We start from the raw sequence: 20,038 nt of genomic DNA on the forward strand, positions 1-20,038 counted from the left end.
GCCCCGCTCTTGCCGGGGGCCAGGCTATGTCATCTGCTCCAGTTTGCTCTAGCTCTCAGTAGCTTTTGTTCCCTGAAGGCTTTTTGCAGATGTGTAGAGGATGAGAGTGAAAATGGTGGCCTCCCAATCTCTGGCCCCAGAGGAGCTGAGAGTTTGGGGCCCCACTGCTCAGTGCGCCCTCAGAGAAAAGCAGTCAATCACTCCCGTCTCCCCAGTCTCTGGCCGCACTCCTTGCTCACCCGGCCTGTGACCAAGCGTTTCTATCTCTGACACACGACCCAGTTTAGAGTCTCCAAACCCAGCAGATCCCTGTGGTGCGCTCCCATGCCACTCCTCCCGGGGAGGAAGGGGAGTCTCCCCAGATCTGCCACTTGTTGGGTCCCTGCTGGAGGAGCAGTGGCCCGACTGTGCCGCGGATCATGGTTTATGGCAACCCCGAGCTGAGAGCCCGCGTCTCGGCTCCGCCTCTGCAGCCGGCTTCCCCACTCCGACACCTGGGAGCTCTGCCACACTCAGGCACCCCCGGTCTTTCTGTGACCCCGAGGGCCCTGAGACCACACTATCCGATGAGGGTTCCACCCCCCGCTTAGCCACTGGAACGACGTTCCTCACCAGAGCTGACTTCTGAAAGTTCCGATTTCATGCTCCTCTGCTCTATCACTTGTCGGTAAGTGGCTGAGGGAGGCTTTCCACGCCCCCCCCATCTATTTGTCCATATATCACCTCAGATTCACTTCTCCACACGTCCTACCTTGAAGTGGCTTTTCTGTTCATAGAGTTGCTGCTATTCTTTTCTTCAACCTCCTGTTGAGTTTGTAGGTGTTCAGAGTGGTTTGATAGCTATCTAGCTGAATTCCTGGGACCAGACAAAATTTAGGTCTCCTACTCCTCCGCCATCTTGGATCACCCTCTGACTGATTTTTAAATAGCATCCATATCCAGATAGCATTCACATTTCCCCTATTGTCCCATCAATGCTTTTTTATTGTGATATGTTAATTTGACTCTCCCACCGCCCCTGCTTGTGTTCCCTCTCTCACTCAATAATAAATAAATAATAAATAAATAAAATCTTTAAAAAAAATAAAAGATTTTATTTATTTGAGAGAGAGAGAGCACTAGAGAGAGAGAGCAAGCACGAGTGGGGGGCAGAGGGAGAGAGAGAAGCAGGCTCCCCACGAGCAGGGAGCCTGACGTGGGGCTCAATCCCAGAACCCTGGGATCATGACCTGAGCCGAAGGCAGACGCTTAACGACTGAGCCACCCAGGCGCCCCCCCCCGCTTTTTTTTTTTTTAAAGAAGCTGAGGTGTTTGTCTGGTAGAGATTTCCATACTCTCACTTGCCACCCACAACCTCATGAAGTTGTTTAATGTCTCTTCCTGTACTTTCTGCAAATTGGTAGTTGGATCCAGAACCTTAATCAGATTCAGGTTTGATTTTTTTGGCAAGGCTCCTTCATGGGTGGTGCTGTGCATTTCCTTAGGAGGTACAGAATGTCTGCTCCTTTCCACCCATAGTCTTTTTTTTTTTTTTTAAATGAAGTTGTCCCTCCAAACAATGGAATCCATGATTGGGTTATGCTGCCACCAGGTGGTAACAGCTCGCATAGCCACACGGTCAAGCAGTAAAACGAGAAACACTTTTCTGCACGGTGCCAGAAGGCTGGACTTGTACGGGGCCAGAAGGCTGGACTTGTTCTCCTCATTGAAAATTTATTAAATTACCACAGTTCTTAAACATGATACTTAAAAGCTACTTTTAAAATAAACGAATGCTGTGTCTTTATAGTGCTTTTATGGTAACTGATAATAGCTACAATTTATTGAGTCCAGGAACCTTATATCCGTGATCTCATTTAATTCTCACAATACCCGAGAATATGAAATCATTGTGTCCATGGTAAAACAGTGGTGAGCTGAGATTTGACGTTCTCCTGACCATTTCTGTGCCTTGCTACCTTCCCTGTTTGTCTATTTTGGAGTCGCCTGTACTTGCTGCCCCCCCCGCCCCCAGCTTACAGCTGTGCTGATTTTTGTTTGTTTGTCCTGCTCCCTTTCACGCCCCAAACCATTCTCCATCCATCTCTGTTCTGGGAAACTGGTTTCTGTGGCCGTCTGACCCAGTGCCTTCCAACAGCTTCCAACTGAGTTCAGCCCAACTTATTCTTTGTGTTTCCACCCTACTTTGCAGTGTTTCTGAATGGCTACTTCTCTCAGCAGCTACAACTTTGGCTCCAGGTGGCCCTCTTCAAAAGCTTCTCACCTAGCAACAGCTAATACAGTTTTCGCCTCTCACCCCTCAGGACGCCCCTCAGGCCTCAGGGTGTTAACAACTTCCCACCATTCTGTTCCCTGGGAGTCTCGACTTCCCTGTTAGTCCCCTTCCTCCACCTCCCCAAGTCAATAATACCTTCATTAAGACATCTCAAAAAAAAAAAAAAAAAAAATCCCAGCTGAGGGGATGCCTGGGTGGCTCAGTCGATTTAAGCCTCTGACTCTTATTCTCAGCTCAGGTCTTGATCTCAGGGTTGTGAGTTCAAGCTCTGCAGTGGGCTCCACACTGAGCATGAAGCCTACTTAAAAAAACAAAACCCAAAGAAATAGCAAAAATAAAGCCCAGCTGGGCTCAGGGTGCTGGCTGTCTCCTGGGGATTCCCTCATGCTCTTCATTCACTTCCTTGCCTCTCATTTTCTCCTCAGTCCACTTCAGTGAGGCAAGCACCTCAGCATTTCACGGAAAAGTTACCAGTTTCCACTTTTCCTAGCCAGTGGTTAACTCTCAGTTCTCATCTTAACCTACTAGCAGCTTTAAAGATAGAAAATTTTATTTGAATATAGTTGACACACAATGTTACGTTAGTTTTGGGGTACAACATACAGCATAGTGATTGGATAAGCTCATGTGTGATGCTGTGTTCCCCACAGGCATGGCTACCATCTCTCACCATAGGAGGCTATTACAACATCAGTGACTGTATTCCCTAAGCTGTGCCTTTCATCCTGTGACTTCTTCATCCCATAAATGGCAGCCCTTATTTCCCACTCCTCTTCCTCCTTTTTGCTCACCCCCCACCCCCTTCCCCTCTGGCAACCATCAGGTCGTTCTCTGTAGTTATACGTCTGATTGTGCAAGAGCTGCTTCTGACACGCTCCTTGAAGAACTTTCTTCCCAGGCTTCCCTTCAGACATGGTTGACTTTTGTACCTTCTCAGCCGCTCCTTCTCTTCCTGACCACATTTTGGTGGCATGTTCCAGCATTGAATTCACAAACCTCTTCTCTGTCTCTACCCTCTTCCTATTTATCTCATCTAGTCCTGGAGCTCAAATGCCACCTCTGCACAGATGACTGCCCGGTCTACCTCTAGTCCCAACCTACCCCAGAGCTCCAGAACCACATATCTAATTGCCCTCCTATCACTGCAAAATAAATTCCTGATTCTAGACGTCCTCCCACCCCACCCCATATACTACCTACCACTTAGCTGATGGCATCACCATTCACCCACGTGCCCAGCTCAAAACCATAGAGTCATTCTTTTTTTTTAAGATTTTATTTATTTGACAGAGAGAGCACAAGCAGGGGGAGCAGCAGAGGGAGAAGGAGAAGCAGGCTCCCCGCCGAGCAGGGAGCCCGATGCGGGGCTCGATCCCAGGACGCTGGGATCATGACCTGAGCCGAAGGCAGACGCTTAATGACTGAGCCACCCAGGCGCCCCCTAGAGTCATTCTTGACTCCTCTCCTTAGTCCCCAAGATCCACTCCATCAGCAAGTCCTGTGGGGTCTGCCTTTGGAATATATCCAGGATCCTGACAGCTTTTCACCATTCATCACTGCCACCCACACCCAAGCCACTGTCATCTCCTGTGACAGCAATAGCTTTCTTGACAGGTCTTACTACTTAAACTCTTCTCCCTTCCAGTCAGTTCTCCACACAGCTGCCTTCTGGCCTTTTAAAAATGTAAATCAGGTCATGTCACCCCTCTGTTCATCTGTTGACCTTACCTCACACCCGGAATGAAATCTGAGGTGCTTCCATGGGCAGCAGGGCGCTCTGCCCTCTGTGACGTTGCCAGCGCCTCTCCCATGTGACCACCCGCCTTCCTCCTCCTGTTCTCTCTGCGCCGGCCATGCAGACCTTCTCTGAACACACCAAGAACCTGTATCTGCTGCTCCCTCTGTGTGGAATGTTTCTTTTTCTACCTTCACGTGCCTATTTTTCATCCTGCAGACCTCTGCTCTCCTGTCATCTCCTCAGAGGGACCTCCTCAGACCCTTCTCTGCAACAGCGACTCTCTCCACGTCACTTTCCATTCCCTGTCCCTGCGTAGCTTTCTTAACCAGCAAGTGTCACGTTCTGAAATGAAACCACTTATATGTTTGTTTGTTCTCTGTCTCTCTTCCTAGAAGATAAGCTTTGTGAAAGCAGGGACTTGAGGGAGCCCATTAAATGTTTGTTGGGTGGCATCACTTTTATCTCTGTCTCCACACACAGCAAGTGTTTGGTAGACGTCTGCTCAGTGGAGAGCCTTGGACTCCAGGCCCTGGTTCTAAAGGCTCCAGGGCTGGTACAGGTCCCTCTCAGCCTTGGGGGCTGAAGCTATGTGACCTCACTGCAATCCCCTGAGCACTCTACAATGCCCTTCTTAAAGACAGGGTGATACCTTTGGCCATGGGGTTGGAGATTTTAGAGAACTGCCAGGGAGCCTTCTTATGGTGGACATGCCCATTTCTTAGCTTAAATCCTCCTGTTTGTCCTTCAGTTCAGTTCTACACAGAGTCCTCTGCTGGCCCTGCCATGGGGAGGCAGAGCCAAGGAAGCTCTGCTATGAGGACCTCACAGCAAGGAGGGGTCTCCAGCAGCTGTCACAGGAGGCAAGGGGACTGAGTGCACAACAGAGGCAGAGCAGCCAGGCCCAAAGCTGCCTGATCAGCAGTCCACCTGTTCCCAGTATTCTGACCTAAAACGTTCTGATCTCGGACCTGCTGGCTCTCCTTAACTTGGAAACTCCCCTCAGAGGGAACAGGTTGGGATTTCCATCCCCCAACCCAGCTTCAGGGATTCTGGGAATCCTGGCCAGCATGCATAGCTTCTGAACTGGGAATGAAAGCTGTTTCAAGATTTATTTGTACCCAAGGAGGGTGATCTGTGGGCTCGGTTACTGTAGATGACCCTCCAGATGACATCTTCTGATAGCCATGGCTCTCAGGCACACACAGTATGGCGCCTGGGTTGAAGCCGGGACACAATGCAAGGTAACTTTTCCCTTGGCAGGTGTGAATACTCATTCACTCATGTGTCATTAAAAATGTAGTGAGCTGTTGTGTGTGCTGGAATACAGTTTTTTGAGATTTTAAAAAAATTATCATATATTATTTGCTTCAGGGGTACAGGTCTGTGATTCATCGGTCTTACACAATTCACAGCGCTCACCATAGCACATACCCTCCCCAATGTCTATCACCCAGCCACCCCATCCCTCCCACCCCCCACCACTTCAGCAACCCTCAGTTTGTTTCCTGATTTTTTGAGATGTTTAACGGTATTCCTTTCACCATGTGCTTTATCACCTTCCTCTCAATTTACTGCCCTACCCCTCCTCCATTCAAGGGGCTGCCTTTTTGGTCTTCTATGTCCCTAGGAAAGGGATGTGATAGAGATGAAAGAAAATCAAAGGAGTCTCTCTTGCTCTGGTATCCAAAAATATATGCCCTTCCATAAATAGAGAAGACTCCAAGAATAGATAAATTCTCTGAGAGAGAATAGGGCTTCCCAAACCCCACCCTCAAACAAAGAAGAGGTTTCCCTGCAGCTGGGAGAAAGAAAAGACAAAGGGGAAGTAATGGGGATAGAGACCTTGGTGGTGTGTGGAGGGACAAGTCCTGCCTTCTTGACAGAGCCTCATGAGGCAAAGTTGAAGCTTGGGGATTCTTTTACTCCAGAGAAGGAGTCTGATTCCCACAGTCTCAGATGGCAGGAAAGGGAAGAGAGCTTCCAGGCCAGAAGGGTCTTGGCTGTCAGGAATGAGAGAAATGGTGATGGTCACTGGCATGGGCTGATGACCAAGGAAGGGTCAGGTGCTCACCTCCATCATCTTAATGAGATGGAAGAGAAATTGTGGGGTGGACTCCAAAAGCCTGAGACTAAGTTTCTGCTCCTTTGGCAGAATGTGAATTCAAACTCAAAATCAAGCTAAGCTTGCACACACAGACACACAGATACACACACACACACAAGCATCTTACATTTCAAAAAGAAAGTTTATTGAATTCCTATTGTGTGCCAGGCTGGGAGCAGGCTCCCAGACATGGTCTCTGGCCTCCAGTATTCCAGAGTCTCCCAGCAACATTTGAGCAGCTGGCTGTGAGCCTTGGGGTTCAGCGGACTACTGGAAGTGTGTGCGTAAGGCTGCATGATCACAGAGGCCAAGGGTGCATTCTCCTGGGAACGAGAGCTCAGGCTTCACACACTCAGAAGATCCCGGTTTTGGGGTGCTCACCGCAGTCACTAAACTCCCAGAAGACTACTAGGGAAAAGCCAGAACTTGTGGATTCATTCACATGAGGACAACAAATCTTCGGGAACTGGCCACCCTCCGCTCCCAGAAGGCTGCTTAGAGGATGCAAGCTTCCAGTGAGGCAGGGTGCCTGGATGCTGCTGTGGCTCAGTCCCCTCCTGCTAGCTCTGAAAGGGCTCAGACTTGGAGAATTCTCCCTGCTGCCCTGCCCAGTCTCTCCCCTGGTGACAAATCCATCTATAGGGACTGAATACAGTGTCCACTTCTCTCTCTCTTTTTAAAAAAATTTTTTTTAGATTTTATTTATTTATTCATTAGAGACAGAGAGAGAGAGGCAGAGGGAGAAGCAGGCTCCCAAGGAGGAGGGAGCCCGATGCGGGACTCGATCCCAGGACCCTGAGATCATGACCTGAGCCGAAGGCAGACGCTTAACGACTGAGCCACCCAGGCGCCCTCTCTCTCTCTTTTTAAATCTCTACACCCAACATGGGGCTCCAACTCATGACCCTATGATCACAAGTGGCATACTCCACGGACTGAACCAGCCAGGCTCCCCTACAGAGTCCATTTCTTAAAAGGTGACCTTTTTTTCTCTTTGCTCCATGTAGGTCCCTTTCCTTCCCCACTTCTGTCACCTACAGTTTAGTTTCCTGGATTATTGTTTCTGCCCTCGCAGTAAAGACTTGCAGAAAACATCTTTATTTCCGAGCAACATGCACATTAGCTCCTTGGGTGGGCAAGATTCTTATATTTTTGTGCATTCGCACTAATTTCATCAGGGAAACACCTCCTGCCCATGTCCCCAGGCCCTTGGGAGAGGATTATGTAGTTCTGAAATCACAGCATATAGCTTATTTGTTTCATCCAGAAAATCATTTTGTAAATTTTTTTTATTTGAAGTAATTATGTCTGTTGCAAAAGATTTTTAAAATGCACATATTACTTTAAAAAGCAATTCAGTTTTGAAAAGGTAATAGACAAGTTTGGTATAAAATTCAAAAGGTACTGTCATATGACAAAACTAAGACAGTTTAGTAACAAGCTTGATGTTCTTTGTGCAAAGGAAAACAATCCATGGATTGGGGGGAGTACTGTGCCTCACCAGCAGCGAAGCACTCTTCCCATGGGATTTGGGGTAAGAAGGAGTTTTATAGAGCATTAGAAGCAGCAATGCCCAAACAGGGCATGATTGGCTAGGAGGCTGGGGATTTCCTCATAGAGCTAACAGGACCCGTTTTCTCGGGTAAGGTAAGCTAGCTAAAGCTGAACTGGAGGACTGGGGTCGGTGTAGGAGATAGGTTTCCATGACAGGTGTTTCCTGTAAGTGCAGGCCAGTTTAGGCTTAGATTTGTGACGTGGACCTCATCCTGCTGTGGGTCCTGATGCACCAATGAAGTTTATCAGTACAAAGCCAAAGTGGTGAAAAAGAAGTTTTCTTTCCTCTTCTTTCCTCTAGCCAGTCAGTTCCCCCAGAGGTAATCTTGGCTACCAGTTTATTTTGTCTATGAATAAGTTGTAAATATTTCCCAGTTTGTGGCTGGCTTTTCAATTTATTTGCATGGGTTTTTTTTTGTCATGTTGATGTTTTAACATTTTTATATAGTCTATTATTTTTAGATCTAAAAATTCATTTAAAAATGCATGCAATAACCCTCACACAAATGTTCATAACAGCTTTATTTGTAATAGCTCCAAACCAGAATCATCCCAGATGTCTTTCAGCATGTGAATGTATATATACACACACATATATGCACACACACACACCATGGAATGCTATTCAGCAATAAAAAGGAATACACCATTGATACATGCAACACCTTGGATGAATCTGTTTTACAAAATGTTATCATTGGGGATATGGCATAATAAGAAATATATATTTGCTGTCTGCCTTCCCCCCTCCCCCTTTCCTGACACACAGCTCCTAAAACCCTTGGAATCTCTGAAGCAATAAGTGTATTTCTATATGTTAATGAGATGACTATTGGCTGGAGTCTCTTGGAAAGCCCCTAAGGATGGAGGGGTTGGTTTTTGCCAGAGGAACCAACATTGTGATTAGAGAATTGGAACTTTTAGCCCCATCCCCCAACCTCCAGGGAGGGCCAAGAGGCTGGAAGTTAATGATCAGTGGCTGGTGATTTAATCAATCATACCCACATAGTGAAGCCCCCATAGAAAACCCTAAGCCAAGCATTCAGAGAGCTTCCAGGTCACTGAACACATCAAAGTGCTGGGAGGGTGACTCGCCTGGAGAGGGCATGGAAGCTCTGAGCCCCTTTCCACATACCTTGCCCTATGCATCTCTTCAGTTTGGTTGTTCCTGAGTTGTATCCGTTTAGAATAAACCAGTAATGTAGTAAGTAAACTGTTTTCCTGAGTTCTGTGTGCCACTCTAACAAATTATCAAACCCAAGGAGGGGGTCATGGGAACCCCTGATTTATAGCTGGTTGGTCTGAAGCGCAGGAGGCCCGGACTCCAGATGGGCATCTGAAGTGGGTGCAGTTTTGTGGACCGAACCCTTAGTGTGTCTAATGTGTTGTCTAATGCTAACTCTAGGTAGATAGTGTCAGAATTGAATTGAATTGTGAACATTAAGCTGGTGTCAGAGTGTTTAGTGTGAGTAGTAAAAAGAAGAGGGGAAAAAAAGGTTTTTTCCTTATTTAGAGGGAAACTGAACAAAGCATATAAGGGATCTCTCTGCATTATCTCTTATTACTACTGCATGTGAATCTATAATTATCTCAATAAAAATTTCAATTAAAAATCCATGCAATATAGTAGCATAGAAAGTAAAAACTAAGAGTCTCCTCTCCATAACCTAATTCCATTTTCTAGAGGGAGTTTTAACACTACAACATATTCTTCCAGACATTTTCCTATACTTATACATTATATCCTACAATATATCCTTCCAGACATTTTCCTATACTTACACATTTTTCTAAATAAAAATGGGGCTGTACTATTTATCTATATAAGTAGCTTATTTTTTCACCTAAAAAGCAGACATCCTTCCATGGCATTTAAGTTTGCCAGCTACAGCAATTAAAAATATAAGATGCCCAGTGAAATTTGAATTTTGGATAAATACTGGATAATTTTTTAGTATAAATATGTCCCTATGTTGATTTTTTTTACTTCGAAACCCTAATGGCAGTATATTTATCTACTTTGTTTGAAAAATTGGGTTGCATAGTATTCTAATGCGTAATATTTAGCCTTTGCCTATTGATGAGGGTACTCTTTTTGATCAGAGTGTTCATTATCATTCTTATTAATTCATAAAGTCTCTTAAATTTGTATGTACCTTAAACTTCAATTGTTCAAACTTCTCTCATGTTCAGTTCAGCAAACATTAACAGAACTACAGCTGAAAAAGCCTGAGCTTCGGATCCCTGGCTCTGCTTCTTACCGGGTAACTAAACTTCTTGAGCTTCAGTTTCCTCATCTATAAAATGGGAATAGGAATATCTGCTCTGCAGGATTAGAAATAATGTATCTACAGCCCCTAATACAGTGTCTAGCAGAGAATGGAAACTTAAGAGATAAACCATTGTTTATTTATAGTGATGTTAAGATTCTGTGGTAGGTGCTAAGGGTAAACAGAATTAAGAAATGTATTCCTGAGGCACCTGGGTGGCACACTCAAGTAAGCGTCTGACTCTTGGTTTCACCTTGGGCCCTGACCTCAGGGTCATGAGATTGAGCCCCATGATGAGCTCCCCACTTAGTGCAAGTCGGCTTGAGATTCTGTCTCCCTCTGCCCCTACCCCCCTCTAAAATAAGTAAATAAATCTTAAAAAATAAGAAATGTATTCCGGACATTTTTTGTTTACTTTTTATTTTGATACAATTTCAAAGTTATTGGAAAGTTGCAAGAATAGAACAGAACAAGGAACTCTCACATATCTTTTACTCAGATTCACTAATTCCACATTTTGCCCTATCATCATTGTCACTGTCATCATCATCATTCTCTCTCCCTCTCTCTGTTTTCCGCAGAACAAGGACACTCTCTTACATAACTACAGGTTCAATGATCAAAATTAGGAAATTTAACAAATTTCCAAGGTAGTTTTCAAATTCAAATTTCTGAAGGATTTTTTTAAAGATTTATTTATTGGGGCACCTGAGTGGCTCAGTCGTTAAGCGTCTGCCTTCGGCTCAGGTCATGGTCGAGTCCCGCATCCGGCTCCTTGCTCCGCGGGAAACCTGCTTCTCCCTCTCCCACTCCCTCTGCTTGTGTTCCCTCTTTCGCTGTGTCTGTCTCTGTCAAATAAATAAATAAAATCTTTAAAAAAGAATACAAAAATAAAGATTTATTTATTTATTTTGAGAGGGAGATTGAGAATCCCAAGCAGACTCTACGCTGGGTACAGAGTCCGACATGGGGCTTTATCTTAGGACCCATGAGATCATGACCTGAGCTGAAACAAGAGCCCGACACTTAACTGACTGAGCTACCAGGCGCCTGTGAAGTATTTTTAATAGGATTTTTTTTTTTTTAGAGTTATCCCCTTTTCTAGCAGGACTATGGCCAAAAACTTAATTTTGTATGGCTCCCCAATTTCTCTTGGATTGTATATAGGAATCAAGACATGGCTTATAACCTGGGCTTAGTAAGGGAAGCAGCATTGCTGTGAATGGACTGAAGACTTTGCTTCCCGTCTCCACTGATGACTTAGCCACATACAGTGCTGACATCCGAGCATCCATTCTACCACCAGAGAAGCACAGTTCTTACCCTGCCTTGCCGAGCCCAGATACTCCTATGCTGGCAGGGTGGGTCTTTCTCTGAAAGATACATCTGCTCATCCCCCTCTCCTCGTCAGCACCCCACCCAATTCTAGCCGGGCACACAAGGCCTGAGGAGGTGGGTCTCCACTTACCTGCTCTTCCTTTCTTGCCACACCCCCTGTCTCCTTGTGGCTTAACCCAACATGCCTTGCCCTGAAGAGACTTATATTTTCTTGCCTCTGGGCTTCTGCACATGTACCTTGCCCTGTCTGCAGAATGCTTTTCTTTTCTTTTTTTTTTCCCCCCAAGGCCCAACTCCAATATGAAATACTTCAATCCCCTGGTCAGAAATGATTGCTCTCCTCTTTGAGCTCTAATCAGCATGGTTGTGTGCACTTGTATTTAGTACTTTTGTTTGGCCCTTTATTAGAGTTGGTTGTTTATGAATCTGAGTCTGGCTCTTCTGTCTGTGAGCTTCCTTGGGCCGAAGCCATCTCTCTTTTTCTCCTTTCTCTGGCATTGCCCTGATCAGGGTCTGGGATAGGGTAGGCACTGGTGACTGATGGAAGAATGAATAGCACACATTACCCTACGTGAGAGGGTCAGGCATTTGGTTATAGAGATGATACATATAAGTGCATATTAACTGCTCAAAAAGTCATAGTGGGTCTTATTATTGCTGCTAATGGTATAATTTTTGGTAGACATGTTATATCCCAAATGGCCAGACCCACCCAGTTAGTGACTCATGAAACAGGGAGCAGCACAAACATAAGCCAATCTCCTTATTATCCATATGAAGAAATAGGCCTGCAGAGGATCAGGCTCTTCTCCTTCTTCTCCTTCTCCTTCTCCTTCTCCTTCTCCTTCTCCTTCTCCTTCTCCTTCTTCTTCTTCTTCTTCTTCTTTTCTTCTTCTTTCTTGTAACTGAGAAGTTTTTATTTTTATTTATTATTATTATTTTTTGGTTTGGATCCGGCACTTCTTTCAGGCCTCACAACTCAGAGCCCTGCCTCCTTGCACTGGACTGTTTTGCCTTGTGGCATAATTACTATCCTAAATTCAAACTCTTTTAAATATGTATACTCAAAATAATTTTGAAAAAGTAGACATCTAAATTTTCACATAATCCTGAATGGTCAAAGAATATAATTTTTGGATTATTGTAAATATTTCTTTAAAAAGTGGATTATTGTATACATCTTAGAATAAAGCTGTAACATCACTCCTTTAAAGTTATCCAATGGACTGGAAATACTGGGTGATTTGATATCCACCATCAGCCATTAAAAAAAAAAATACATAAACAGGGGCACCTGGGTGGCTCAGTAGGTTAAGTGTCTGCCTTTGGCTTGGGTCATGGTTCCAGGGTCCTGGGATCGAGTCCTGCATTGGGCTTCTTGCTCAGCTGGGAGCCTGCTTCTCCCTCTGCCTGCCGTTCCCTCTGCTTATGCTCTCTCTCTGATGAATAAATAAATAAAACCTTATTTTTTAATTTTTTATTAAAGATTTTATTTATTTATTTGAGACAGAGAGAATGAGAGAGACAGAGAGCACATGAGAGGGGGGAGGGTCAGAGGGAGAAGCAGGCTCCCCGCCGAGCAGGGAGCCTGATGCGGGACTCGATCCCGGGACTCCAGGATCATGACCTGAGCTGAAGGCAGTCGCTTAACCAACTGAGCCACCCAGGCGCCCTAAATAAATAAAATCTTAAAAAAAAATACACAAACAAAAATACACAGCTTCTTTTTTTAACACTTGCTCATTTCTCCTCTTTTTTTTTCTCCTGATTCATATTTCCATTCCACAGAATGTTATCTTAATGTAATTTTTTCTGCTTGAAAATCTTTTATCTATAACCCTATTGTACTTCATTGCAGTAAAAAAAAAGTGTATATATATATTATATATAACTATACTGCTTCATGGGTAGGTAGAGCAGAGCAGAGAATTTTTAGGGCAGCAAAACTACTCTGTATGGACTATAATAGTGGATACATGTCATTATACATTTGTCTAAACCCATAAAATGTACACACCAAGAGGGAACCCTGATGTGAACTATGGTCTTTGAGTGATAATATGTCAATGTAGGTTCATCAGTTGTAACATATGTACCACTTTGGTGATTGGGTGAGGCATATTGATAATGGGGGTGGCTATGCATGTGTGGGGGCAGAATTTTTAGGGGATATGTCTGTACCTTACCATTAAATTTGCTGTGAACCTAAAACTGCTCTACAAAAAGTAATGTCTCTTTTATTTTATTTTTTGAGGGAGAGAGAGCCTGTGAGCTGGTGGGGGAGGGGCAGAGGGAGAGAGAGAAGCCCAAGGTGGAGCCTGACTGGGGGCTCCATCTCATAACCCTGAGATCATGAGCTGAGCAGAAATCAAGAGTCCGCTGCTTAACTTGATGTAGGAAAGATGACATTAGGGTTCGAAGCCAACGGCCAAGAAAGAATTCTTTAGACGTCTTTGGTGCAAAAAGGTGGTTTTATTAAAGCCTGGGGACAGGACCCGTGGGCAGGAAGAGCTGCACTGAGGTCATGAGGAGTGGCCCATTATATACTCTCAAGTTGGGAGGGGGTTAGGGATAGCATAAGTCTCTAAGGAATTTTGAAAGCAAGGTTTCCAGGACCTTGAGGGGGCTAGCTATTGTCATTTATTGCTGTCTAATAAAACCTTAGTCATGAGACCCTTCAGATGTATATCGGTGGGCCATATGCTTGGGGGTTGATTACCAACACATGTCTTGGGGGGTTTAGAGATAAAGGAAGTTTCCAAAGGAAGTTTTATACATTAAAGGAGATTTACAAGATGAGTGGGGGGGGGGGGGGAAGCGGTCAGACTAGGATTGCCTTTTGCCCTTAGCAAAATATTAACATTGAGGCAGTTGAGTCCCTAGAGGAATGTCACTCTGCCTGTTTCAAGGACTTGTCAATGGGCTGTAGGTAGTAAGGAAATTTAATAATTTCTCTTCTGCCTTTGTTTCCCACATTGAACTGACTGAGACACCCAGGTGCCCCAAAAAGTAATGTCTATTTTAAAAATACATATGCAAATTTATACTTAATGTTTTCTTTCCTGTGGCCATAATTTTTTATTTTTTCTTCCAGATAGAGTTACCGTTACAATTGTAATTCATACAGAGATGAAAATCACATAATGATCAGACAGTGAACTGTATTAGAAAGACTTCCACTGTGAGGCCGGGTTGATGTTTATGGTACCTTGAGTTACCTAATGGACAATTAATTTGGCCCCTGGGGGTTTTATTCCAGGTGACAGCACATTTTAGTAAGATTTGGCGAGAGGAGAGGTATACTTGTATTTGATGGGTGAGAGAAGGGCCACTGGGCAAGGAGAGGACAAAATGAGAACCGTGAAGATTAGCAACTGCTCTGCAGATCAATTTTAGGAAGCGGGGCGTAAGAAGGCTGAATTATGTGGAAACTTTGTACGTCCACGGCCCCTGGAGAACCTTCACATGCCCTCGGGTGAAGGCATACCCAGACAGAAGACTAAGGCCTTACGTCACCGGCCCTGGCAGCCGCAGGACCACTCTGCGGCCCCCTTCCCTGTCCAGCCCTTCCTGCAGCGGGTCCGAACGCAGCCGCGCGCCCCCGCCTCACCCAGACCGGCGCCGCGCGCGCCCCCGCAGCGCCCCGCCCCTTCCGGCCCGGGAGGTTTGATTTCCTTGGCGGGCGGAAGCGGCCGGAACCCGACGATTCCAAAGCTTCCTCGGGGCTTTGGACACTCGCTGCTTCGCTCGGGACGGCTGGCCGGCTCCAGTGTGCTTCTACCCGGCCCCGCCCCGCCCGGCCCTCCGCCCCTCAGGTTAGTGTCTCCCCCCGTAGCACCGGGGTCCGGGCTGTGCGCCGCGCGGGGCACCGGCGGCGTGAGCCCAGCTTGCTCCTGGCTCGCAGGAGACTGGAGAATTTACCCGGAGCCCCACCTTGTGAGCCCACTTCTCGGATGACATAGTCAGGCTTTCCGACCTCCGGTTTTCTCCTCTGTAAGTGAGGATAATGATCGTACCTACCTCAGGGTTATTGTGAGGGGCAGGCAAAGCGTTTGCCACTAAGTAGGCTGCGAGAGGTGTGAATTCCCATTGCACGTTATGTGTTAACCACTCCCTTTTCAGAGTCCAAATCCTTCCTCTTCCTTCACCTTCCTAAAGTAGTGGCTTAAGAGGCTCACACTAAAAGGGATATACCCAGCCTGCCAAAGCAGTGGAAGAAGCAGCACCACCAAGAAACTGGTGGGAAAAGGAGAAACTCCCAAAGGAGAGCATCCCAAGAAAGCGATCAGACTTGTAGCAGCTAGCCTGAGTAATTGTTCTTGAGCCTCACCTTTGGTATTTCTCTTTGGTAGTGGAATGGGGGAAAGTGGCGGCGGGTTTCAGAGGTACCTGGAGTTTTGCTTAGAAGCCAGTGTTCCTTAACTTTTTTGTTCATAATATGGTTTCTGTTTACTATGTTGTTTGGGAGAAATCGGAAACTCCTCTACTGCACCATCATGGGCTTCTTTCACCAGCGGATCTGACTTTCTTATGTATCTACTGTGGACCAACCAGATGGGCAGATGAGTCTCTTAACGCCTTTAGGAATGAATGCCTCTTCGTTGGTTCTCCCAGCATCCTCTGCAAAGGAGCAGGAGAGGCTGTTAATTAAATGTATCAATTACAAGGCCACCTTATAAGCTATTCTGTATTCTACTTATTTGAAATATCCTGGACGTCAGTATCTTAACCAAGCTCATAGGTGAGGTAAATGTATTACCCAGCAGGTAATAGCATAGCCCAGCTAGTACCATTAGTAAGAAATTGCCCCCAATTTGTTGCTCTTCTATAAAATTTAATGATAAATCTTCCATTAAGCACTTCCTTGTTGCCTCAGAAATTCAAGATCCCAAATGTACATGCCCACAATTCTGTTTAGTCACACTGAAAAGGACATTCAGGTATCTGATTGGGGTCTAGTTTTCTTGTTCATTATCCACAGTTGAGAGGCTGCCTTCCACATTGATCATATACCTCCTTTAAGCAGCTACAAAGTTGGGTTACTCCAGTCCCATCCTTCCTATACTCTATATTTCTAAACTCTAGAGGATAAACAGGGCACTTAAGAATATTTAGACCAGTTCTACAAAATTTAAAAACCAAGTAAACTCTGCTGCCATTATAGCAGTTTGCAATGCAAACACCAGTTTCCTTCTACAGTAGCAAAAATGACGTTCCCTGGATTCAGTAGGTATAATTGAGGCCCACATTTGTATTACCCATCCAAAAACATGGTATAATTTGAGGGGGCAGGTGGTAGATAAAGAAAAAGGAAGAAAGAGAAAGAGAAGGTGCTTGGCTTTGTCTTACACTGGCACAAGTTGACCTCTGCTAGTTGACTTGAGGCCATGACCTGGAAGTTCAAAACTCATTTGGGAGAAATCTATCAAGTTAATTGTGAATTCTTATATCTCTCATCTGGGGAAGTGAATTCCAATGTCATACAAATGGTTGTCTCCTTTTGAGTATGGCAACAAAGCCCAGCCCTTTGTATGGAATTTAGGCACGTGCAGTTGGCAGTTAGGAGTCTTACATTTTGTGAGGCCTTTGTCCATTTCCATCTCATGGTTCTTAAGCTTTGAAATGTCTTTTTGTGTTTCCTTTTTAGCCCCTGTGTTCTGAATACCCCAATACTGCCTTAGTTGGGCTTTGAACAGATTTATAGCCTGACATTCCCCCATTTCTAATCTCCTACTCTTTCTCTTCCTCATCAGGATCCCAAAGATTTCTTTTTCTTTTTTTCCTTTCTTTTAGAGAGAGAGTGTATGGGAGTAGTGGGGAGGAGCAGAGGGGAGAGAGAGAATCCTAAGCAGGCTCCACGCCCAGCACGGAGCCAGATGTGGGGCTAGATCCCATGGCCCTGAAATCATGACCTGATCTGAAACCAAGAGTTGGCTGCTTAACTGAGTCACCCAAGTGCCCCCCACCTTTTTAAAAAGAGATTTTACTTTTAAGTAATCTCTACACCCAGTGTGGGGCTCAAACTCAAAACCACGAGATCAAGGATTGCATGCCCCACCGACTGAGCCAGCTAGGCGCCTTAGAATCCCAAAGATTTCTTGTGTTGACTTGTACTTTTATTGCTGTTGTTGTCTGTTTTGAAATTTCTTAGTCATATGAGCCCTGTCTTTTTGGGGTGTGGTTCCACTTCATTCCCACCTTTGCCCCACTGACAAATACTCTTTAAAAGATTTCTGAATTAGTACTGTTGTTAAGGATATTTTTAATCCTATGCCTCAGGCATCACCTCTGTGATGTCTCCTTCCCTGGAGTAACTTTTGCCACACAGCGGAAGCAGAATATTTTATATCCCAGCTTTCCGTGACCTGACTTTGCTTCTTCCATTGCCTTACCCCATTCATGCAGGTTCAGCTAGATTAAAAGTTCAACCTAATTAAATTGGTCCAATGCCATCTCTTCCTAGGAAATAGCTACTGTTTATTGGATCACAATGTCTTTTGTCCATGATCTTTTATCTTTCTTGCTATAATACCTTTGGGGTTGAGATTAAAACGTTTAGTTTTTTTTTTTTAAGGCTGATATTTTCCTTGAGTTTTAATTTTCCTTCCAAAGCTTCTGTTCTAGTGTTCTGTTCACCGACCAAATTTTTATTTATTTATTTATTTATTTATTTATTTATTTATTTATTTATTTATTTTTTAAAGGTTTTTTTAAAAAATTTATTTGACAGAGAGAAAGACAGCGAGAGAGGGAACACAAGCAGGGGGAGTGGGAGAGGGAGAAGCAGGCTTCCCGCAGAGCGGGGAGCCTGATGCGGGGCTCGATCCCAGGACTGTGGGATCATGACCTGAGCCGAAGGCAGACGCTTAACGACTGAGCCACCCAGGCGCCCCATCACCGACCAAATTTTTGAAGGCTTTTTACTTGCTGACAGTAATTTATCTTTTATCTCTAAGTAAAATGATTCATTGAATCAGAGTGCTTTAGGCATTTTAAAAGGAGATTTAAAAGGATATTTGAAAAAATATCTTGCAGCTCTTGGGCTTTTGATTATTTCATTGTTTTTTCTCTACCTCAATTTAAGAAGGTGTCCCATCCTCACTGTAGTAAGGATCTCCCCTTTTACCCTGTTTTTGTTTGTTTGTTTGTTTTTTAAATAAACTCACCACACTCCTGAGGTAGAACTCGCATTCTAGATCTTCCAAAGTCATGACCATTTTTAAGGCTTAGTAACATGCTGGCCACTCAGCTTTGGATGAGAGAGGATGAGGAACAGAGAACATGAAGGTAGTGAACATAGTGCTGGCCACTCATCAATCCCAAGCCTTTGGCGGGCTTGCTAGAGCTCTGCCTGTTGGTGAAGGGAGACTATCTGGCCCTCAAAATGAGCATTAACACCAGATTTCCACTACTGAGAGACAGCAATCAAGATGGATAAGCTTTGCCCTTTCCAGGTGGAACTTAACTTCCCAAGTCCGAGTTGGATATGCATGTACTCACTTAATTTTTTGAGATGTTAGAGAGAATGGGGTCTGAGGATCCAGAACCCTGCTGCAGGTGACCAAGGAAGATTTGTGCACAGGGGTCAGGCCAGGCAAAGGAGGATTTCGTTACTAGGTGGGTATTGGCCTCAAACCCCTTTGTGAACTCTAGAGTCCTGGGGTGCTGTGCTGGATTATATGGGAGATTCTTTGTGTCTGACTCAGTGACCACTTCCCTGGGCTTCCTGATTCCTGCTTGGCTTTCTAAGGGGTGTTGGGACATCTCTTCCCACGGTTGAAATCCGTAGCCCTGTCCTTCCACACCAGCCTCTGAGCAGGAGAGCCCCTTAGAGAAGCCATTTCTGTATAGGTTCAGAGGTCTTTCACCCCATGTCTACCCATAAAGAAATCTCCACTTTGCAGTACTGAGACTCATGTCCTAGGACTTGACCTATATATGAACACTTTTAGAAAATTTTAGAAATCTACTTCCTAGAAACTTTCTTTTACTCATTTTACTTTTTTCTTCCTTTTTGGCTTCCATGAAACTATATTCTTCTAATTCTTACTTTTCTTTTTCCTTTCTGCCTTTTCCCACTCTTAGCTATGGGCCTGGTATGGGTAAGATCTTAGCAGTCTACATTTTAAAGATTTGTCTTTCACTTTTAAGTCTTTACACTAACTGTAATTGATTTTGTGTGTGGTATGAGAGATCCAGTATTCTTTTTTTCCATGTGGCTAACCAGTTGTCCCAGCTCCAAATCTGCATTTCCATTTGTTGGTACCCCTAAAAGCAGTTTCAGTTCAGTACATGTAGATCTTTTTTTCTATTTTTTTTTTTAACCCCTGGGATCTTTGCACTTAAATTCCTTCTTTTTAGAATACTTTTTCTCTCCTTTTTGGGCTCCCAACTCCTGTTGAGGCCTACTGACCAAAGACCACTAAACACATCTGGAGTAAAAACATTAGGAAGCTTACCTGATTTTTGTGTTTTTTTTTTTTTTTCATAGATTTATTGATATATATTAGCTTACCTGATTTTTGAAAACACAAACTAAACAAAACAAAAACATTAGGTTTTCTTAGCTTGCTGCAGCAAGAGAAGCCATACTCCCTAGGAACCGAAAAGGGGCTTATAGGATTTGAACTGTGCTGGTGATTTTAAGAAAGGATTAGAGAAGCAAGGACCAGTTTTAGAATGGATATTGTCAAAGAGCTGTGGCATTTCAGCAGGTGGGTATCTTAAGGAAGCAGGAGGTGGGAGGACAACATTGGTCA

General features: G+C 44.6%; 1 protein-coding gene across 6 annotated transcripts in view; it reads left to right on the top strand.

The window, feature by feature from the left end:
• Nucleotides 1-14,959: 14,959 nt before the first annotated feature.
• Nucleotides 14,960-20,038, top strand: part of MELK (maternal embryonic leucine zipper kinase) — an 87,410-nt gene continuing 82,331 nt past the window's right edge. For 3 of the 6 annotated variants that reach the window (XM_045882699.3, XM_064578965.1, XM_064578964.1), the window contains exon 1: nucleotides 14,960-15,094. The gene's annotated coding sequence lies outside the window, so the exon portion shown is untranslated. Of the gene's footprint in view, nucleotides 15,095-15,152; nucleotides 15,273-20,038 lie in introns of those variants that run through there. The other 3 variants (XM_064578966.1, XM_064578963.1, XM_064578962.1) reach the window with 3 other exon arrangements.

This window comes from Mirounga angustirostris, unplaced genomic scaffold, assembly GCF_029215605.1.
Source record: "Mirounga angustirostris isolate CCGP_5_RB_7025 unplaced genomic scaffold, mMirAng1.0.hap1 SCAF_15, whole genome shotgun sequence".
Taxonomy (NCBI): Eukaryota; Metazoa; Chordata; class Mammalia; order Carnivora; family Phocidae; genus Mirounga; species Mirounga angustirostris.